Source organism: Papaver somniferum, chromosome 9, assembly GCF_003573695.1.
Source record: "Papaver somniferum cultivar HN1 chromosome 9, ASM357369v1, whole genome shotgun sequence".
Taxonomy (NCBI): Eukaryota; Viridiplantae; Streptophyta; class Magnoliopsida; order Ranunculales; family Papaveraceae; genus Papaver; species Papaver somniferum.
In genome coordinates this window covers 64174868-64183368 of record NC_039366.1, presented here as the reverse complement: position 1 = coordinate 64183368, position 8501 = coordinate 64174868, and the positions used below count along the sequence as shown (strand labels likewise).

Below are 8501 nucleotides of genomic sequence, written 5' to 3'. Positions count from 1 at the left end.
ACTACTATTATTGACAAGCCATTGAGCTTGATTGTTTCTGATTTATGGGTTTCCCAAAACTTATCTAAACATGGTTTTAGTTATTACATTCTTTTCCTTGATGTCTTTTCTCATTACATCTGGATATATCCACTTCATCGTAAATCTGATGCTTTGCCTATCTTTGTTCAGTTCAAAAGAATGATAGAAAACCAAACCGAGCATAAAATGAAATTTTTTCAATCAGACAATGGGGAAGAGTATAAAAAATTCACATATTTTCTCAATGAGTCAGGGGTAATACATAGGTTTACTTGTCCTCACACTTCAGCACAGAATGGCATAGCCGAACGTCGCATTAGACATATCACAAAGTCTGGTCTAGCCCTATTGTTTCAAGCCTCAATGCCAACTTCCTACTGGTCAGAAGCTTTCTCTACTGCCTGCTATCTAATTAATAGACTCCCAGCTTCTCAAACTGAAATCAAAACTCCTCTGGAACTACTTTTCCATAAACTACCAGATTACAGTATGTTAAAAGTCTTCGGATGTCTGTGTTATCCTTGTTTACGACCATATATTTCTAACAAGTTAGAACCAAGGTCAAAAGCTTGTGTGTTTGTAGGCTATAATAGTGCTCACAAAGGTTATATGTGCTTACACCTTCCATCCAATCGTCTATATATCTCTCGCCACGTCAAATTTGAAGAGCACATCTTCCCATTCTCTGCCAAGCAGCAGGTAACTTCAGACGATACACTACAGAGTCAGTTATGTACTAGAATATTGTCTTCTTCTCCTCTATCTGTATTACCAATGTCTCCTATGCAGACCATGCCACTAGCTGAGCAAACGGTGGCTCCTGAAACAACAATATCATCACCGTCTACGCAATCCTCAGTTCAACCATCTGTTGACAGTGCACAGCGCAACACAAATACTGGTACAACTTCGACAACAATTTTGGGTTCAACAACAAAGAAACATCAACAACATTCTATGGTGACTAGAGCCAAAGATGGCATCAGAAAGCATGTCAATAGATTGTGTTTAGCAGCCACCAAACATCCTTTACAAACTGATAAGTTTTTCGAGCCAAAGTCATATACAGAAGCATCCAAAGATCCGAACTGGAGACCACCCATGGATGAAGAAATCAATGCTCATATACGTAATGATACATGGACCAAAGTACCATATGTTGATGGAATGAATGTCATCGGTTCCAAGTGGGTGTTTCGAGTTAAGCAGAAACCAAATGGAGATATGGACAGAAGAAAAGAACGGCTAGTTGCAAATGGCTTTCATCAAAAAGCAGGTGATGACTATGGAGAAACTTTCAGCCCCGTGATCAAGCCTTGCACTATAAGATTAGTTATATCTATAGCAGCAGCTCATAATTGGGATATGAAACAACTTGATGTTCAAAATGCGTTTCTTCATGGTGTGCTTGAAGAAGAAGTTTACATGAAACAACCTCCGGGGTATGTTGATTCTGAGAACCCAACATATGTGTGTAAACTTAATAAGTCAATATACGGCTTAAAACAAGCTCCGCGTACGTGGTACTCCAAACTCAACTCTTATCTGATTGATTTGAGGTTCAAGGGCTCGATTGTTGATTCCTCCTTATTTGTGCAACAATCAAAACAAGGTATTACCTATGTACTTGTTTATGTCGATGACATCATAGTCACATGCTCTAGTTCACTACTTATCAATAAACTCATAAATGATCTGAGTACAGAGTTTGCAGTTCGTGATTTGGGTAATCTCAATTATTTTTTGGGTATTGAGGTAATTCAACAAGGTGGTGCAATCATACTCAGTCAGCGCAAGTATATTGCTGATTTGCTTAAACGTACAACAATGGATGGTGCAAAGCCTGTCTGTACTCCTCTTGCAGCCAATACAAAGATACTGCGAGTCGGCAGCAACAAGTTTGATAATCCAACCATGTACAGAAGTGTTGTAGGAGCTCTTCATTACCTTCATCTTACTCGACCAGATATTGTTGTTGCAGTTGCAAAAGTTTTCCAATATATGCATGATCCGTATGAGGAACATTGGGAATTAGTGAAGCGAATTCTTCGTTATCTGAAACACACAGTTGAATATGGTCTGGAAATACGAAAATCAACTGATTTATCACTACATGCTTATTCTGATAGCGACTGGGCAAACAATTTAGATGACAGAAGGTCAACAAGTGTATATTGTATCTACTTTGGTGGCAATTTGATATCATGGAGTGCAAGGAAACAACGCACGTGTCTAAATCAAGCACTGAAGCTGAGTATCGAGGCATTGCAATAGCTACATCAGAACTGGTATGGATTCAGTCATTGCTCAAAGAACTAGGAATTCCTATGTCTGCTCCTTCTTTATGGTGCGACAACCTTGGAGCAACATATCTTACAGTCAATCCGGTGTTTCATGCACGTACTAAACACATAGAAATTGACTACCATTTTGTCAGAGAAAGAGTGGCTAGCAAACAATTAGAAGTCAAGTTTATTTCTTCTAAAGATCAAATTGCAGACGTCTTTACTAAGGGCCTAGCTTCACCAAGGTTTCAATATCTCAGAGACAAGTTGAACATTCGAAAACTCATGCTCAACTTGAAGGGGGATGTTAAGGATACAACAACTAAAGCCTATATCAGTGGCTTGATTAGCGCTGATCCTTTATCATGCCATCTACCAGAGAATCATTCCTCAATCACAGTTGTACGGCCTGTATCAAAGGCATGATTTGTGCAATATTTGTGTTATTCTCATTCATGTAACATCTGCTCTATTTAGAGTAATGTAGCTCATATAAATAAGATAATTCTCCACCAAGATAAGTGTGGAAGATTTCGCCAAATATTTCTTCTCAACTTACACTATGTACACTATAGACTCGGGATTATACTGTTGGGTTGATATGTGTGCCTGAAGCTGAGAATCAGGTAAAATCTTTTCTTGCTATGCTTATGACTTGCTCATGTACTTAATTATCATTATATCAAATCCAATTACATTAAGAAATGCTTCAAGATGTCTTAGCTAAAATTGAAGAGCACATGGTTCTCGAACATGCAATTTCTAATTAGCCATGCATTACGTAGATTTCTAAGTGACATGATTTGTGGCTCCAATTAACTGTAGAGCATATCTTTTATCCAGATTCAGAATACCAAGGGGTTAGAAGGAAGTCAACTGAAAGGACAGTGGGAAGAAGTCTTAGAAGCTTTCGAGATCATTGAGAATTCCGTGGTGTCCTCTTGGGTGACTCATCTAGACCAGTCTTCTCTGTTGGTTCTAGCACATGGTACACATAAATAAAATACATTTTTTCTACATAATTATGTTGGTTTCTTATACTTATAGTTTGATTAGTTTGTTCTTCATGATTGAGTAGATTTTCATAAAACTTCCTTAACCTTAAGCCTTAACTATGAAGGTGTTGATGGTTTAGGTACTAATAGTGGCAAACGATTCATTCATGACTTCTGCCAGCGTTTCCTTGACATAGTCGGTGGGAAAATTGAGATTCCTGATAAAACTAATCTATTTAGCTTACTGATTTTTGGTTTGCATACTCATTTTACCTATTTCTTATGTTTTGAGGGTATTAACCGACAAGTATGTTGCTCGCTTCACCAAACATACAACCTTCAATCCTACTTTAGTTTGCGCTATCTACTGTGTGATACTGTAATTTCTAAACCCTCTTATAATATTATTTAAATTTAATGCTATTTAAATATCTTACATACAACCTCCAATCCTACTTTAGTTTGCGCTATCTACTGTGTGATACTGTAATTTCTAAACCCTCTTATAATATTATTTAAATTTAATGCTATTTAAATATCTTGGCTTACGTATGCTGCAGCTTTTCTTTTTCTTAAAACGAATCATACCACATCCAAAGTAAAAAAACACGTAAACCAACAGATAGCCAGATTTCACAGGTAAAAAGACGGGCCGAGTGATCAAGCTGGAAACGATCGATGAACAATTGAGAAAAGAAGAGAAGACTTGAACATGTCTTTTTAGAGTATCAAGTCCAAACATGACCTGAACATGTGTCTACTATTAAGTTGTTTATTATCTTTCGCCAAGGGTTGTATTTTCTTTTATTTACGATTATCCAACTCAAGAAATCAATATGCATGAATATATATAGGTCAAGCAATTTAATGACGTGCAACGCACGGGAAAGACACTAGTTTATATAAAGGGGCATTTGTACTAGGTTGAAAATCTACAATAAAGAAGTTTCAAAAGCAGTCTTGTATACATCTAAAAATCATACCATAGTTTATACAAAGCAAAACATGAAATGAAAATGTAATTCAGTTCCCACGTGAAACTACCCCGGCACAGCCCATGATATATAAGTATACAAGGACATCAACATATACCGATATTGTGTCCATAGCTCCATTATCGTAAGCCTTTCCATCTTACTTCATCGAGATGGCTCCAAAATCTGTGGGAAAACAAAACAAAACGGGGAGAGCCCACAGCCCAGTAGGGGATATAACGATAACCAATCGCCCAAAGATACACAGATAAAATGCCACCAGTAAGAACAGTAATGAGAACATAAATCTGAAATATGAAGTTTACAAATAAATGTAAAAAGTCGTTCTTAAACATTCATAAGCTAACATTCACTTTAATTCAGATAAAAATCCACTCCACTATTTACAAGGCCAGTGCCAACGTCAGGGTAGTCCGATACCAGCCACCGTTATCAAACAAATAGTCTTCCGGATTGCCATCCGTAAATGGGGTGCCAATTAAGGCCCGACGGTCCTATAGTAGAGCCTACTAGTTTCCAAATCAAATCAGTTGACGTCAAAGAAACCTCCAGAAACCAAGTTATGAAAATCCATAACTAAAAGCTTACATAAATGAAATGTTGGCAGCATTCTTAAAACCTTACCAGTAAATTATTTTTGCAATCAAAGTTAGATTCAAAAACATACGCCACTTACCGAGAAGTATGCATTTTCATGTCCAAAGATAAGGGAATCCAAAATCCATAGACAAATGATCAAATTTAAGTAGCATAAACACCAGCGAAGTCAATGATAGTTCTTAAAAGGTGAGCCAGAGTGCTAGCCAAAGTGGATGTTGATACTTACCATGCTAAGAAGAAAAGGATTTTATTTCATGGAATATAAAGGAAATATGGCAAGATCTTTAAACAACAAGAGCATAACATCTCAAAGCGTAAATTCTGTGAGGTTCCAGAAATTTCAGTTTCGACAGACTTGAATCAAAAATTTGTACAAAATTCAATATGTGATGGAATTCGGCGAGTTGGGTCTCGACTAAAACTTGAGAAATCCCTCTTTAACATAAAGAAAATATACAGAAGTAACAAGGTAAGTAGCTATGTTGAAAGGTCATGAAAACATTAGGTTAGAAATCACGTTTTTCACAAAGTTGCAGTTTCGGTAGTCTATAATAAAAAAAATGCACAAAATTCATTTAGAAACGAAATCAAGCAAATCTTGTCTCTTTGGAAACCTGAGAAATACCTCTTCAACATAAAAATAAATTCCAAAATCAGAAAGGTTTGTGTCTGTGTCGAAAGGTCTCGACAAGACAGGAAAGGAATCATGTTTTCAGGAAGTTTCTGTTTTGTTAGTTTCCAATCGAAAATTCGTACATAATTCATTAAGCAACGAAATTCAGCAAATTATATCTCATTGGAAAGCTGGGAAAACCCTCTTTAAGATAAAAATGATAAGCAACAATAAAGAGTTTCATATCTATGCCGAAAAGTCTCTACCAAACAGGACAACAACACTAAGTTCAGAAATTTCCAGTTTCCTGAGTCTCTAATCGAAAATTCGTGTGAAATTCATTAGCTGATGAATTTCAGCAAACTTGGTCTTGTTGAAAAGCTGAGAAAAGCTTCTATAAAATAAAAATGATAAACAAAGTAATAAGATGCATAGCTATGTCGAAATTCCCAATAAAACAGGACCAAAAATCACGTTTTCAGAAATTTGAGGTTCTTTTCACAAACATGTCATGGGCTATATTTGAAACTCAATTGGGGACTTGAACTTTTTGTGAAAATCAGGACTTAGATAAATTCAAACCATCCCCAATCTTCAAGAAGGAAATTAGTATTTTCTTATATTGTAAAATCTTACAAACCCATTTAAAAACCAACACCAAATCATGGATTTTGAACTAAGTTAATGCAAGTATCAACCACACCACTTTGAATAGGTTTTACATTAGATAAGAAATACCTCAATAATTTTCACAGTCGAATCAAATTATGTGTGAAGAAACACAAACCCATTCTTATTTGGCTAGAATCAAGCTTTATAAAGAAGAATCAAAAGATTAAATCAATACAGGTGAGAAAACCCCCTACCTCAATCGTGATTCCACAGCAGGGCTACCCATTTGAAACCTTGTCGAATTTTCAAATCATTTAACACAAAAATTAAAATTTTAAACAACTAGTTTGGTCAAGCAAAAACACTTTCGAAATTGAGAGAAAACATTCCTCACCTTCATCCTACTTCGACTAAAGTATTCGAGAACAACAAACGCTTGTTGAATCACATTCCATCATTCACTTATTGTTTGGGGTTTTGTAGTTACGGGAAAATCAGGTGATCGGGTGGAGGGGAGAAACAAACACGGTGGTAGTCCTTGAGGGAGTCGGGGGAGTTGGGTGTAGTTGTGCTTTTTCCCGTTAGTTGTGAGGGAGTTCGAGGGAGTCTCTCAAAATCCCCGTTAGTCGTGGGAGAGTTTAGAAGAGTCTCCCAAACTCCCTAAAAAACCCCGTTAATCGTGGGGGAGTTTGAAAGAAACTCTTAAACTCCCTGTTAGTGGTAAAAATTAGAATGATAGGGAGTTTTTTTTTTTGGGAGTTCTAGGGAGTTTATAGTGTATTTTTGCCTCACTCCAAATCTTCTCAAAAAAGTAGAGATTTTGGGAGAGTCTCTCAAACTCCCTACACTCAACACACCAAACTCTCTCAAATTCCCTATATTCTCTTACACTCCCTCAAAATCCCCAAGATTCAAAATACATTAAACTCCCTCCAACTCACTCGTGGACTAACCCCTGAAAGATTGAAAAGAAAAATAAGAGTTTTTTTCCCCAAAACACCCTTTGACCAGTTTATAATGTGATACAACGGGTGTCTAGATGCATGGAGAATTTTCATGAAGAATCTTGACACGTGTAATAAAGGGTTATTATTAAGGCATGAAGGGTTATTATTAAGGCATCCATATTGAGGATTAGAGCTGCCAGTTGTAATAAAGGCACCCAAACTCATGTTCTAAGCTAGCTGCAAGAGATTGATAAAGGCATTCCACCACTACTATGAGTGTCTGATACTCCATACTCACACTATTCAATTTCTGACTCGCCCAAATAGGTTTTACTCGAGCTTAGGGCACGAGGGAAATTCTTGGAATGTTACAAGAATATTCCAGAAGGTGAAATACTTGGGCTGTCGCTGGATGAAGGAGAATTGTTATTTGGATACAAAGACTCCTGGGCCAAAGAAATCTATGAAACCAAGGAAATAATCGTATCCATTTTATTAATGTATTGTTCTTTAGACGGTGAATATGAAAGGTTCAAGATGATTATTGCAGATTCGGGGTTGTCTACTGCTGCCGAGAACTCAATGTTGGAACATGACCGGGAGGCTATATCGAAGTTTGTGGAGAGACTTTATCCTGAGACCGACACCTTCCAAATGTCGTTTGGGGAGATGACGATTACCCCAGATGATGTTGTGCAGATTCTTAGACTCGCTAACCATGGAAAAGTTGTCAGGACTGAGTACACAAAGCAGTTAAGTTGGGAAAAACTCTATGATCTAACTAATAAGTGTTTTGGTTGGGATGGAGCGACATCAAGAATTGAGTTCGATAGATGCATGAGTTATAGAACTAAACAGTTCAACATGAGTCATATGATAGAACTGTTCAAGGGCACTAAGAAAAAAGAAGAGGAAGGAACTTTAACTGATGATTAAGTGAACCACGCGACCAGCGCATATCTCCTATATGTATTGGGATGTGTCATTTTCCCCAATACCAGTGGAAATCGAGTCAACACCAACCTTTTAAAACTTCTGCATCCTCTTAATAAAGTGAAAGAGTATTCTTGGGGCACGACATGCCGTGGTTGATGGAAGAGTTTAGAAAGGCGTCGAGGTTTGGAACTAGACAAATTGTCGGGAACGTGAGTCTACTACAGGTATTTTTATTAACTCTACATACTTAGTTATGTTTTTATTTTTCTCTAATTGAATAACCAATTTCCTAATACTTACAAAAATGACTATATAGACATGGATCTATGACCACTTCCCTATCTTGGAATTGGCCATTGAAAACCCGGCGTGGGCGAAAGGTGACCCTAGAGGAAAAAAGTATGTCTTCGATGACAACCATTCTAGGACAAAGGAGCAGCAGTTGATTCGTGTGAGATGAGGTTTTGGACTCACTAAAGGCCCAAAGACGTATGCTT

At 37.1% G+C, this 8501-nt stretch overlaps 1 long non-coding RNA gene across 1 annotated transcript; it reads right to left on the bottom strand.

Moving 5' to 3' along the window:
- Positions 1–4558: 4558 nt before the first annotated feature.
- Positions 4559–6646, bottom strand: LOC113313870. Its single transcript, XR_003342090.1, has 3 exons — positions 6516–6646; positions 6376–6414; positions 4559–4802 (listed from the first exon to the last, which is right to left on the bottom strand). It is a non-coding gene; the product is annotated as an uncharacterized LOC113313870 (long non-coding RNA).
- Between the last annotated feature and the right edge of the window lie 1855 nt (positions 6647–8501).